The 15,907-nt window shown below is 39.7% G+C and overlaps 1 protein-coding gene across 1 annotated transcript in view; it reads right to left on the reverse strand.

Moving 5' to 3' along the window:
• Window positions 1–14,839, reverse strand: part of LOC128703166 (serine-rich adhesin for platelets-like) — a 434,412-nt gene extending 419,573 nt beyond the window's left edge. Inside the window, exon 1 of the mRNA XM_070103364.1 lies at window positions 14,723–14,839. The gene's annotated coding sequence lies outside the window, so the exon portion shown is untranslated. The remainder of the gene's footprint in view (window positions 1–14,722) is intronic.
• Window positions 14,840–15,907: the final 1,068 nt, after the last annotated feature.

The following is a 15,907-nucleotide window of genomic DNA, read 5'->3' on the forward strand; positions in this document are numbered from 1 at the left end:
TACCACTCTCACTCTACCACTCTCATTCTAACACTCTCACTCTACCACTCTCACTCTACCACTCTCACTCTACCACTCTCATTCTACCACTCTCACTCTACCACTCTCACTCTACCACTCTCATTCTAACACTCTCATTCTACCACTCTCACTCTACCACTCTCACTCTACCACTCTCATTCTAACACTCTCACTCTACCACTCTCACTCTACCACTCTCACTCTACCACTCTCATTCTACCACTCTCACTCTACCACTCTCACTCTACCACTCTCATTCTAACACTCTCACTCTACCACTCTCATTCTAACACTCTCACTCTACCACTCTCACTCTACCACTCTCACTCTACCACTCTCATTCTAACATTCTCACTCTACCACTCTCACTCTACCACTCTCATTCTAACACTCTCACTCTACCACTCTCACTCTACCACTCTCATTCTAACACTCTCACTCTACCACTCTCACTCTACCACTCTCATTCTAACACTCTCACTCTACCACTCTCACTCTACCACTCTCACACTACCACTCTCATTCTAACACTCTCACTCTACCACTCTCACTCTACCACTCTCATTCTAACACTCTCACTCTACCACTCTCACTCTACCACTCTCATTCTAACACTCTCACTCTACCACTCTCACTCTACCACTCTCATTCTAACACTCTCACTCTACCACTCTCACTCTACCACTCTCATTCTGCCACTCTCACTCTACCACTCTCACTCTACCACTCTCACTCTACCACTCTCATTCTAACACTCTCATTCTAACACTCTCACTCTACCACTCTCACACTACCACTCTCATTCTAACACTCTCACTCTACCACTCTCATTCTAACACTCTCACTCTACCACTCTCACTCTACCACTCTCACACTACCACTCTCATTCTAACACTCTCACTCTACCACTCTCACTCTACCACTCTCATTCTAACACTCTCACTCTACCACTCTCACTCTACCACTCTCATTCTAACACTCTCACTCTACCACTCTCACTCTACCACTCTCATTCTGCCACTCACTCTCTACTTCTCATATTTACTTAACATACAATATGATTGTATTCATTTCAGATTGTGTTCTTTCATGGTGATTAAAAAACAATATCCACTAGAGGGAAAAATTAGCATATGCAGATTATATTTTAGGAAACGCCTGGAGAAGTAATCAGGTTTGATCAAAGAGAGGGCAGCTTTAATTCCTGGGATCAAGAGCCCTTCAGCACCATCAAAGCTTAGCTATATAAATGATTTCGAAAACCGATATTTAGGTAAATTAGATATTTGTGCAACACTTACGCATCTTCATGGAGAAAACACTTCGCCAACCAGTAGCTTTATCAGTCCAACAGAACGAAAAACGGTGGACGATGTGAAGATGGAGTTTAGGGTAATCAGTCCTTCAGCCTCATGATGTGTTCGCGCTTTCATCAAAGCCGAAATGTGATTTTCAAACTATTGTCATTGGCCGTACTTCTCAAAGTGCTTGTCATACATTACAAAAAACCTAAGCAACCAAAATAAAGTTTGGGGAGACAGCATAACATAACGTTACGTAGAAAGTTAACGGTTTTATTACGATGTTATATGACCCTAACTTACATATGTCTGGAGACACACTTAGTGTGCTGAATAATTATAATTCCAATTTATACGAGTAACCTACAAATATGAAAACAGGTTGATTCAGTGGATAACTCTATACCGACAGAGCAGCAAAGTATATATATATATATATATATATATATATATATATATATATATATATATATATATATATATATATATATATGTATATATATATATATATATATATATATATATATATATATATATATATATATATATATATATGTTTTAATTCACATTTTTGCAATTAACATATTCTTGGCTAGTAGTGTACAGGTGAAATAGTCTTCATTACCACAAACAAGTGAATTACGTTATTAGAAACAGGTGAATTACATTACGTGTAATCAACAGTGTTACATTACTTGCAATAGAGTTTTATTACAGCTAAAGGCTGTAATTATTAATGAATTAATAAAGAATAAGGCAGAGGTGCTAGTACACACATTAATGCAACAAAACAGCCAGAAAAGGCTTATATTTGGGGAATATGTAAGTACCATCTTTTTATTTGGACATGCCTAATAAAGGCAAGGGCGTCCATTGACACTGGTAACTGTTCCCGCCAAGGTTACACCCACCTAGTGTAAGCATCACCAATATAAATATGCCTCTCGTGCCTACACGGCCAACTTACCCACCTGCAGCACAGTTTTTTAACACTGTTGAAGTTACAGGGTCACTGAGCAGCTCAAACTAACGACCATATTACCCCTCAAAGATGCCACCCAAATACATGTACTTATTTACTATTAAATGAACAGGGGCAATAAGTCTATGGAAATTAGCCCATACGTCTATACCCGCCATGATTGAACTCCGGTTATTCAATAGAGTCGAACGCGCTACCACTGAGCTACGAGTTCACAAGAAATAAAATATCTGATAATTTACCATTTCATCTCAATATTTGGATATCCCATGAGATGTTGAGTGTCCTTAGTACTTCGGCAGTACACCACGACTGATTTACTTGATAAAAAGTATCTAGTTGCCATAGGTTAATCAACGCTCTGGACAAAATGTTGACATCAATTTGCTACTAACAACTTGCTACAATTATGACTTATTTACTTTCATAAATCATCCTCACAATGTCATTAAAATTATTCAAACCTCAACTAATCTTATTTCAAAAATGATAAGTTGCAATCCGCTCCACGTTATAATCGCTACATGGGAGTAGGCAAGACAGAGCAGAGAACTTTGAAAGGCTACACTGAGGCCATTTACTGACAAATACCTTCTTATATCTGAATTAAAGACTATCGTGTATCATCGAGGTATATGAATTAATGATAGAAAAGCAGAAAGCACTGAGTCCTATTGTATAAATCTATACAACATACAGTAACGTAATGTTTTAAAGGAAAGATGTGGGAAGGAAATTTAGGCTTGATCCAGTAGTAGTTCGCTTCCACTTCCTCATCAAAAGATTTTCCCTAGAGACAAAAAGAAAAAAGGCCTTTCAACGAAAGCTTTTCAGGTTTGTAATGTACCCAGAGCTTATCCCCAGCCTCTTAATTTTTATCAGCCTCTTTTAGTAATAGGGAAACACTCAGCTAGTAAGGGTCACACAGCACCTGAGCAATGGAAAATAATCTGGCTTGAGTCAGTAATGAGGAGAGTAGTTCCCATTCCTTGGATCAAGATCCTTTCGCCAGTATCAAGATATTCCCTAGAAGGATGAAACTGTATATAGTGTTTGGTAACATTACCATGTTGGATATAAGGTGCCGTGAAGCGTGCGAGGCTTCACCAATACAGCCAAAATATTTAACAAGTGTTAATTTTTAAGTGTGTACAGCTTATACATTAACATTAATTTGTACACTGTATTACTGTGGTAAACTTTGTAAATGTAATCCAACTATGTTGTAAGTGACTGGTAAATGAGTAATGCATATACATTACCCCCCCCCCACTGTACCTTGGTGTTGAAAGGTAATTGTAATGAATCTAGGTAAACATAACATTTGCAAAGCAGAGTTTCACTCGGTTCAATCCTAAGATAATGGAGACATAATAAGCAAGTTTTACTACACTTGGTGGTCATGTTAACCTAGTAGGAATTCCCTGGGTGTGTGTGAGCCCAGTGTTGTGGCTTAGACACGGGGATGGTAAATAACGTAGATATGAGACGATGAGGTAAATTCAACGGTACATGTTAATTCATAGTCTTCCACGCCTCCACTTGTAGGAAACTCGCGATTAAGTCGCGGTGAGGTCATTTTCACTTAATGCGCTGCTAGTACATTTGCTTTGAAATTAATGTATATATTAAACATGCTTAACCCATATTTAAGCATGCAATTTTATCAACCATGAATGTCATCAATATTATTATATTCATAAAAGTGCTACGGGTTGAGGGCCACAATATAGAAAGTTAAGCCTGACTGCCTCCAATTCCTAGGCACTCTATGACCCTTAAACGTTTAGCGCTTCCTTGTGAACATAATATTAATATAAAGCGCTTTGGAAAGTATCACCACTTCCTTGACGTGTTCTGTGAAAGGTTTCTTATACATCCACTCTTCAAGTAGTGTCCACGGACCGTGGCTCAAGTAGTAGCCCTTTCGGGTCACAAGTGAGGGATCAAAGTTAAATTCTGGTACCAGTACAGTCGCTGGCCATATTTCCTTACAAATATTGCTCTTGTTCGTCTATCAGTTAGTAGGTACATATGATCACTTGAGAGATTTATACACATTTCGTTTCAGTAAAGTACTCTGCAGTTGTATTTTCATACTATAATGGAAGAGCAGACCCACAAGGATCATACAACGCTTGGGGAAGAAAAGGTTTAATCTGAAAAAGAGTACTGCCAATTCCCTGGATCAAGAGTCCTTCACCAGCATGGGTATCCCCATTAAAGGGGTTTCATTTCTACTGAAGAAAACTTTTATTACCATTTATTATTATTATTGTTATATTTAATGAAGCAAAAATCCCGTCCATTAGTCATGGCTGATCAATCAGGTTGTTGAACGAGACTCTGAAGCTCACTTGATTCTTCTTTAAATTCGGCCTTGTTGATAATTACTATGTACATTCCCACTTTACCAGTTGTTCATTTGATATACACTTGGTGTGCTCTTACACAGTGAACACCGCCGTGAAAGGGTTTCTTGAAGTGTGTGCATTACGTGAGCTGACAGTGTAAGAAGTTCTCTGAAATCTCGCCAGCGTGACTCAGCAGATGAGACCAGCACCATCGTCGGCTGTGGTGAACCGCTCACCACTAAATAATTTATATATCTGAGCCTAGCGCTTTCTAGTTGATGGTAGGTTTAAATTATCCTCCTACCGACTGTATGCGGATCATGAACACTACATTTTTACCTGAAAATCGCCAGTCAGGACTGTTTTAATCACTAAGACACTGAATAGAGTAAACTCTTTAGTGTATACACACAGTAAACTCGGTGAGTATACGACTTTCTCTGGGTCTAATAGCTTTTGGAGACTCCTCTGCTACCTCTTTTTTTTGTAGTCAGTCTATACAGCTGTTAAAAATCTTAGCATTTAGTCCTTTGGCAGCCCCTTACATTTCTTAATGGCTACAGTTTAGAAACTCAAGCTCTCGCCCAAGTGCATAAACACTGCGTTGTTATTATCATAGGAAAGCTCTAAAACCGTAGAGGTATGTCAATGCCTGGGTAATAGGAGGTAATTAAGCTTGATTCAAGGAAGGAGAGAATAGCTGCAATGTTTAGGATCGTGTCCTTCACACGTAGGCAAACACTACGATATATTGACACGAAATCCTAATGACACGATTGGGTTCTATCCCCGCCCGTGGTATAATTTACTAGGATATATATATTAGCAAACGTTTCGGTCCTAGAACTTCGGTCACTTGATCTGAAGTGATCAAGGTCCCAGGACCGAAACGTTTTCTAATATGTCCAAGTGTTTGCATGCGTGTTTTTTTTTACATCCATTTAGCGGAGGAATCAATTACGAAGGTTTTTACTTTCCTTCCTTAGACCCAAGGCGCTCTACCCCTCCCCAGTCGCTTTTCCCGGCTCCTTGAATACATATACTTACAATGGGAGAGAACGTTGTTAACATCGTAGTTTGCTCCAGACCCACCCAAGACGCAAGTCAGGGATGTGGAAGTCACTTTGTCAGACTTTTTGGGGATATCCTGGTGGGTAATTTACACAAATGTTACTATGATAATTTGCGTAACTATATTTATGTGTACCTGTCCCTAAACAAATTTACTTACTAACAAATCGTAATAAAGACAATAAAGACAGTTTCCATACTGCGTATTTATCTTTATTCTATCTACTTAAGACGGTAATAAAGTGGTACAAGATTCTGTTTGTCAAGAGTCATTAAAATTTTCCCTGACGGTAGTCATATAATGACCCAATTAGTGGACCTTTCGGTCATTTGACTGAAGCTTTCCAATGGTTTACCCATCCACACCGTAAATAAATATCCTATTATACGAGATGATACAACGTTTTCCGTCTCATAAAAAAAGAATCGCTAGTGTTCATTATTTCTGCCTTGAGTGGAATCAATATTTGACTGAAATCTCACAGCTCAGGTTGACAGATTTTTAACATTATGTAACCCATCCAGTATGATGGGATATGACTGGAAAACATGGTTAGCTTTTGTTCCCACTGTGTAACTCTCATATACAATAGAATAGCAGCACATTGCTTTACTAAATAAGAAAAAACAGTCCCGACCCCCACACCGTCTTCAATGTCCTCTCCTCGCGCCCTCCTCTCACCAGTTACTAACCTTTGTCGATTCCAAGTTGCCAGCACAGGAAAAGCAGATGGAAGGGTGGGGGAGGGAGGGAGAACAAGGAAAAGGAATGGGGAAACGGAGAAGCGGGAGCTGGCCTAGTTAAACCATCCATATGCACTCATGTTATCGTCTACAAGTGGCACTGTTAAAAATACTGCCAAAGTGAAGAGTACACACATCAGTACTGAGTGAAAAGTGAGGAACACACACAACAGTACTGAGTGGAAAGTGAAGAGTGCACACAACAGTACTGAGTGGAAAGTGACCATAACATACCTTCACACCACTACCCTTCACATGTCATAATGTCAAGAGACAAAAACCACATCGTCCACTACAATAATGTGGAAAGCATTATTATATTCAGGGAAGCCTTACCCAAGGGTCATATAGCGTCTGGGAAACGAGAGGTAATAAGGTTTGATACGAGGAATGGGAGGGTAGCTATAATTCATTTGATCAAGAGCCCTTATCAACATCAAAACACCCCTTTGATGGACTAGTAGCACTGTACTCACGACTAACAGTAGAGGCCGCCATCAACATGAATCTTGTTGTATTAATGGTAAACATATTAGGTAAATAAACCCATGTTCAACTAGTATGACATTTATTACAAGGTATCGCTCACCAGCCTTAACAAGCTCATGAAACTCCTAACGGAGGGGAATGTGGGAGGAGAATATAGTAGAGGATTGAGAAAAATTGGTGGTGGATAGTGGCTGAGTATATACACACCCTCAGGTATGATCCAAGTTGTATGAATGGTATACATTACCGACATGATGAAGAACCAGACACATGTGCAACATCTGGGTAGCTTTATTTATAGATCCTCCGGGACTACGGTGCTCATTATCAACTACAATCATCCCATTCTGTCCTTGAATTTGTATTGATAAAGCCACTGGATGGCAAAACGTCTACAAAGTTACCCAGATGTTGCACATTCTTCATGATCCAAGTAAGAACCAAGTGTATATCAGATCACGTCTGTCTTGTCTAGTGTGAAATGATTTATAAATCTGAGAATGTGTATCCGTATGTAATATACTGTAACAAGCGCTACCACACGACTCATGACAGGAATGATGACAAATGGAAATGAGAGTTAAAGCAAAGACAAACTGCAACAAACACATGGAATATATGTGAATAAGATTCAATATGAGGTTTATGGTATCTATTGAGAAGCCATTATGTCCACCCTGGTAGACTAAACATATTCTCAAATGCCACAGACCTCATACTCTTTTATTAACATTCTTATCGGTATATTTTCACCAGTGACATGCATTACTATTATAATCAAAGGGAAGCGCTAGTAGACGTTTCAGTCCTTGGACCTTGATCACTTCAGATACATGTATTTGAAGTGAAGGCCCAAAGATCGAAACATTTAAAATAAAGGTGCCCAAAGTAAATGCATTAGTGTCACATTCATCTTCCTCACAGCGTCTAGGCTTGGGCGTAAATCAGATTTGATTCAAAGGTGAGGACTTTCGTCCTTTGTTACCACGTACTTACAGGATTAGTCACAATGAATCTCACTGACTAAGTCATGTCTACATTCAGACAACAATCAGTGGCCAAGATGCAAACAATAACATACGTGACACTAGCAATATTTATATTGAAAATAATCATATCACCAGCTGGCTGAGGATATACCATCAGTGTTAGAGTTGACTGATCACTGACAAGTTTTTTGTAATCCCTAGTATGTCACTTAAGACTGTGTAAGAGGTCATTTCTCCCTCAGTCGTGACTTGATCATGGTCCAGGAAACATCGAAACGTCGTCACGAATTTACTCTCGAATGCGTGGGTTACCTGGGAATTGTTCCAGCCACGGTATATGACTTTTATTCTTCATTCTTCAGTTAAGATCTACTCCAAGGCCTGGCAGATTATTATTATATTAAAAATTACGTTCTAAACCCACATGAACCTTACAGCGTTGAAGACAGGGAAGAGGGGAGGAAGCAAAGTTGCCCGGAACCATTAACAAATATACATCGAATATACTCAGAGAAATTTTTTGATGAAAGCGTAATATATCAAAATGATAAAACAAATGTAAAAAGATATAACGGAGTGAAGCAATATGCAGTGTGCAAGAGCTGTGTAGAAATTTCATGGACTACTTTCACACTAGGTTGAGAGTCTTCACTAAACACCAGTGCTAGTCAGAAATATCTCAAGTCATCAGTAACATTCACATCCATTCACAAGGCAATGCACATTCCTGTATGCTGAAAGTATAACATTATTTTAGCGTATTCACAAAGACAATGACAGATGTAGAGGAGATAAATGTATTTTACACAAAATTTGACAGCATGTCTTTGTATACTGTCAAGAGGTTATATATTGATTAAAAAAAACTAAAATTATATGTATCTGCCCCCCCCCACTCTCAATAAAATTAAAATGTAGACGTAGAACAAATACTCCGACAGTTATATCTGTTGTCTGTTAATAATTCCGGAGATCATCGCCCCCGCAACCAAGCCTCAGACCAGGCCTCACACTGGAAATAAAACACTACATAAATAAAAAATATGAAATACATAAGAAAGTCGTGTATACTGAGTGTACGAATAAGTTCATAAGATTTACTTGTCACCCTACATGTGTATGACAAAAAAAAAAATCCTGCTCGAATGCCAAAGATTTATCAGGCTTCCTTTTCGCACTCATGACAGGCCAATGTTAGCAATGATTGCATTCTTGAAGACAATATATAACCAACCTCTTGCAGTAGCAAGGAATGGGAGAGTGAAGTGGCCCCGTCTTATATTACTACCCCCCCCCCCCTCCCCACCCAACACTATAAAAACCCATCGTGTCTAGAAGCAGATTTCATTTTGTTTATTAACTCTAGAGGGTAAGTCAAGCAGTGTGGCTTACTAACATTAGAGTCCTTCCCCAGGATGAGACCCACGACAGTCAACTAACTCCAATTAATCTATTACTGTTAGGTAAACAGGGCAAGTTGTTAGTTATACGTGTAGCCTCGCCCAGGATTGAACCTGCGTCCTTCCCTAGTGAACTGAATGCTCTATTACTCCCTGACCAAAATATCCCACCATTTTTCCTCGGCCACTACGTTGCAGTTTCTTTTCCTAATTTGCTTATTTGTGGTTAAATGCTTTTATAAGTTTATGTGGCCTAAACCAACCCAACCTAACCTAAACTTACTGAAACTTGAAGTAAAGGTAATACGATTTCGAGAGAGAAAAATCAGATGTTGCGATAAACATGAAAAATTTACGTTTTTTAAACTGAGAATATTGGTGAAATAGACACAAGAGCAACACCTGGGTATCTTTATTGAAAGATGTTTCGCCTTTTCGCCTGTACAGCAGATTTCATAAACTGATTAGACTGATAAGTTCTGCTGTGCAGAAGCGTCTCTCACTATAATAGCCAGGTGCAGTACATGCGGCTTATTTATCAACTTGTCGGTATTATGCCACTGATTTAATGAGAATGTGTTGCTTGTCTTACACTGCCCTCTGACCTTACCAAGCATCCAGCCTCAGGAAAACCTCTGATATTACCAAACACTGTTTACTTACCACCTTGTAATGAGGCTGTGGAAGCCTGGTCATTAGGTGCCTCGTCTAGATAGGTGCCCTTAACTACTGTACGTGCCTCTGCATCCTACCATCAACACTGAGTAAAAATATAAGACTGTAAGCCTGTTGGTCCATGCTAAGCAGGTTCAACTCACACCCGTTCAACTTATATTTAAAACTACCAAAAGGTCTCGCCTCCTCGATGACGTTACCTGAGAGTTTGTTCCACTCATCTACAACTTTATTGTCAAACCAGTACTTCCCTATATTATTTCTAAATATAAATTTCTCCAACTTGAATCCATTACTATTTTATATCCCTTTATTTACTACTGTTTTCCATTTGTGCACTTCAATCATATTCCCATAATTCTATATCTTTCCAGAGAATTCAACTTATCTTCGACGGAAAGGTTTCTGATATATGGAATCAACTTCGTCATCTTTCTCTATGTTTTTCAGGCATGCATGCCCATTTTGTAATTTGGGGGACCAGAACTGTGCATGATCTAAATTAGGTCTAACCAAAGATATATAAAGTTAAAGTAGCTATAATTCGATTAGCTTTATTAAAAAAAAACACTTATGCATTGTTGTCTTGGCTTTAAATTTCTGCTACACTCCTATTGATTTCTCCTCCATCATCAACAGGGAAGGGATTGAAGAAGGGCACTGAAACACAATACATTGCTGATGTCATTAACGGAACAATGTGTCATCATTCCTTACTGTGTCGAGTTATTTGTAATTACTGTCACTCACGCGGAGATGACATAAAAGATATTCATTGACTAAGTTCAAGACGAAGAGGAAAAAGTGGAGGAGAAAGAGGAGACATGCAGTGTGGTAATTATTAACCCAGGAGAACTGGTAACCCAGAACAACCAAAGAAAGTCAATAGGTTTTGCTTATTTCCAGTGAGGTCCTGTGGTCTTCCTCAAGCTGCGGTCCACAACAGTACTAACATCCAGGTACCTACTTACTGCTAAGTGAATAGGGTAACAAGAGCAAAAAAACATACCCGAAGTGTCCACTGTCCAGTCACCCCAGGATCGGACCCGAGTCCTTCGGGTGTATTGCTGACTTGAACAACTAATCAACGAACTGAAGATAAATCTTCAGACGACGTGACTTCAGAGTGGTCGAAGAAGGGCCGAAACATTGTCTAAGGTTTTATCTAGAACGGGGTCTTAAAATTTGTCTACGAGGAAACTTGACAAGTTCCTCAAACAAGTACTGGATCAACCAAGCAGTGAGGGATATGTTGTCCAGCGGGCTGCCAGCAGCAACAGCCTAGCTAACTGGACAAGTACGAGACAAACCTGGCCTATGGCCGGGCTGCGAGGGTAGGAAAACTCTCGAAACCCATCAAAGGTTCAAAGATTCTTGCGAATCACATCACTAGCGACCAGTATTACGTCATTTGTTTTTCTCAGCTCCTGTTAGTTCTCCAGTTCTAGGAAATAATTTATACTCCTGTACTGAGTGTGAGGGAGGGGGCAGTCGTGGGTGGTGAGGGGGGACATCCGTGGGTGGTGAGGGAGGGGACATCCGTGGGTGGTGAGGGAGGGGACATCCGTGGGTGGTGAGGGAGAGGACATCCGTGGGTGGTGAGGGAGGGGACATCCGTGGGTGGTGAGGGAGAGGACATCCGTGGGTGGTGAGGGAGGGGACATCCGTGGGGGGTGAGGGAGGGACATTCGTGGGTGGTGAGGGAGGGGACATCCGTGGGTGGTGAGGGAGGGGACATCCGTGGGTGGTGAGGGAGGGGACATCCGTGGGTGGTGAGGGAGATGACATCCGTGGGTGGTGAGGGAGGGGACATCCGTGGGTGGTGAGGGAGAGGACATCCGTGGGTGGTGAGGGAGGGGACATCCGTGGGTGGTGAGGGAGAGGACATCCGTGGGTGGTGAGGGAGGGGACATCCGTGGGCGGTGAGGGAGGGGACATCCGTGGGTGGTGAGGGAGGGGACATCCGTGGGTGGTGAGGGAGGGGACATCCGTGGGTGGTGAGGGAGGGGACATCCGTGGGTGGTGAGGGAGGGGACATCCGTGGGTGGTGAGGGAGGGGACATCCGTGGGTGGTGAGGGAGGGGACATCCGTGGGTGGTGAGGGAGGGGACATCCGTGGGTGGCGAGGGAGGAGACATCCGTGGGTGGTGAGGGAGGGGACATCCGTGGGTGGTGAGGGAGGGGACATCCGTGGGTGGTGAGGGAGGGAACATCCGTGGGATGTTAGGGAGGGAGATGGAGAAACAGTCGTGGTGGGTGAAGGAGATGGAGGGGCAGTCGGGGTTTGTTAGGGAGGAGGGACGATGGAGGGGCAGCCGGGGTGGTGGTGAGGGTGATCGTTGAAGTATTATCCTAGCGTAAAACCGTTACTACCTCATTACCTTCTTCCCTCCCTGCTTCACTCCCTCACTACGAACCATCTTAATAGAACATTATGTAAAGTCTTAGATAATTTATATGCTTTCATATTCCATGGTCAAAAACTCTGAATTTTGAACGATACATTAATATTATTATTATTACATTCATAAGGCGAGCACTAAACTCGTCGGAGTTATACAGAGCCTGGAGAAATGGAAGGCATTCAGACTCTATTCAAGGAATCTAAGCACAAGTCCAATTCCTTATATCAAGAGCCCCTCACCAGCATCAAGGAACCTCCTTTGAGGGGTGAACGATATGACGTCGTAATGATGCTGGTAAAATTATTGACAATATGTTAGACAAAAGGACAAAAGTGCGACTAATGTGACATTTTCCTGTGGCTTTGTCAAGCTCCTGGAGAGCGAAACGTTGCCACAATAAAATGTCACATTAGTTGCACTTGTGTCCTTTTACCGATACGACGTTGTTAGTATACAGTGCACAGCAAAAACTATATTATTTGCTTCTTAATATAAGCTGAGGAAAATCAATAAATTTAAAATACAATACAATACTTTGTGATAGTTAATGTTTATCCAATTTTGTAAAAAAAAAAATGCATCATGTGGACACTTTCAGTGTATCCTGTAATATAATAATAATGTATCCTGTAACCTGTGTATCGTTTTGAATAATAAAGAATATATATAAGTATGTATATAAGATGAGGTGGTTGAGGAAGTAGAATATTCATGTAGTCTCAAGGAGAAATCTTTGTATTTTTTTTTTTCGAAAGTTATATTTACTTCTCCTAGGTTATGGCTCCTCATACCTGTACCTAGAGGACGCCATCTATATTATTATTATTGTAGATTCATGCATATCAGCAAAAATAATCATTCTTAACATAAAAAAGTATTGGCACGGTGCCTTCCAGCTGTGAAACAACGCCTTGTACCGGGTCCAAGAGAACACTCCAGGAAATACTGAGTGGAAGACAGCGCTGAATGTAAACCATGTAATGTACACTCCCAGCATACAAAATTACTAACAACCGTTGTCAAGAATATCTTTCTCCAATTCTGTAATAAAAGTTAGGAACCAAGACTAATATCGTACAAGCGGGAATTATGTAGTACTACCTACAGTGAGGAGCCAAGACTCGAACACCAATTATACAGTGATAAAGAACTGTAATGGGTTACTTCATCATGCGAAGGTCAGTCTTAATATAACTGAATTTATGAATAGAGCTAAAGTATACACAATGAATAAAGCTGCACAAAGGGAGGAAATTGATTTTTTTTATATTATTATATTTAAAACCTTGACTGAATATTCATTTTTATTGTTAACTGAATATATAAGAGAGGAATAAATCCCTCAGGGTATATATCCTGTGTACTTATATACATGTATTATTAGTATAATCAAAAGTAAGCGCTAAACCCACTACAAAACTTAGGGTTAACATATATACATGTAGAAGATAAATAACTATATACCTAATATATTCATGTATCTGGGTATTCATGTATTTAGATATTCATGTATCTGGATATTCATGTATCTAGATATTCATGTATCTGGATATTCATGTATCTAGATATTCATGTATCTGGATATTCATGTATCTGGATATTCATGTATCTGGATATTCATGTATCTGGATATTCATGTATCTGGATATTCATGTATCTGGATATTCATGTATCTAGATATTCATGTATCTGGATATTCATGTATCTGGTTAATCATGTATCTGGGTATTCATGTATTTAGATATTCATGTATCTAGATATTCATGTATCTGGATATTCATGTATCTAGATATTCATGTATCTGGATATTCATGTATCTAGATATTCATGTATCTGGATATTCATGTATCTGGATATTCATGTATCTAGATATTCATGTATCTGGATATTCATGTATCTAGATATTCATGTATCTGACATTTATTTTTATATTCCTGGAAGTAATTTTCACGTAACTTATATATTCGTTTTATATATTTTTTAATGTTAATAATTATGACATAACAATTACCCCAGTGGAAATTAGCACTAGCTACCATTTAATTGTATTTTCTTAGCCTAGGCTAACTTACATGTTACTATATAAGGCAACAGTAAAAATCTAAACATGTGTAATAATAATCATGGGGAGCGCTAAACCCGTAGGGTTATACAGCACATGTGTAATGAGCCAGAATAAAAACTTACTTCATCCCAACATACTGGAATCCTCTCCAGTAAATTTCATAATTCAAATAGTCAGCAAACGTTTAATAATATCAATGATTGTCAACAATAATGTGAACACTCACCTAGTCCCATACACGTATTAACCGAATTAATTAATCCTCTAATCACCAGGAAATAAAGTTTTATAACAGGTCAGTCACTTACAGTGAGGAGCGCACATCCTCCCCTCACACCCACCACAGGTACACTGATCTGCCATTTTTCATAAAGGTGCGCCATTATCAACCTTCCTGTGTAGTGTAAATCTAATAAATACTTGTGCAATATGCACATATATTTATTTACAAGCGATAAACAACAGAAAGTTATGCATATTCATATGAACGTATAGGTGAAATTAGAGTGTGTTTTAACTAGAGGTTATTTGAAATGGAGGAGTTTATCTGGCAATGATGCTCTGTGGTGTAGAGAGGGAGTGCAGATGTGAGGGTTTAGCTTCTCGTCCCCAGCTGATCTAAATGCTGCCTTAGGTCATATTACATTGGTCACTGGCAAGGTCACTCTTGATAAACAATTATTAAATTTATAAATTGAAACGCAGCTTCAGGAAATCGTACTCAGGTTAGGTAAGGTTTGTCAGGAAACAGGACACGTGGTTCCTGACGCGGGTTTCAGTCATATGAAGACCCACAGCTGGAGCTTTTGGTCATCTGACCGAGGCCTTCCACTGGCTTACTAGTCCACATCTTTAAAAATTATGATTATAATCACAAACATTCAACTGATACCTGGAATATATCTGGAGAGGGTTTTGGGGGTCAATGCCCCCTCAACCTGCATTGGAAGTTCGCAGAAAGCTTTAGAAAATGACGCTGGACCTCTCGTAAAAAAACTAACGCAATAAAATAGAGACAGGTTGCTAAATGATGTCAACAAGAGCTCTCTACCACAAGGTAAATACTCAAATATATTAACACTATCATATCAACTGGAGTCTAGTAGACGATACTGAATTGATAACAAAATTTCTGCATCCTAGAAAAACTGAAGGAACATTATTGGTATCGAAAGGAATTTATCTTATCAGTAATCTCTGTGAAATCTGCAAGTTCTTTGAGACCTGGCTACCAGGTGAATTAATTTTAAATGATGCACTGGAAAAAAATGCCTGGTTGTAGGAAGCCTCACTGTGGGTGGATGGAGGATTCTGTTATTATATTCATATGGAAGCGCCAAACCTGTAGGGGTAACACAGCCCCTGTAGAGAAAGAGCCATTCATCAGCATCAATGAGTTTTCCTCTTGACC

This window comes from Cherax quadricarinatus, chromosome 85 (genome assembly GCF_038502225.1).
Source record: "Cherax quadricarinatus isolate ZL_2023a chromosome 85, ASM3850222v1, whole genome shotgun sequence".
Lineage (NCBI taxonomy): Eukaryota > Metazoa > Arthropoda > Malacostraca > Decapoda > Parastacidae > Cherax > Cherax quadricarinatus.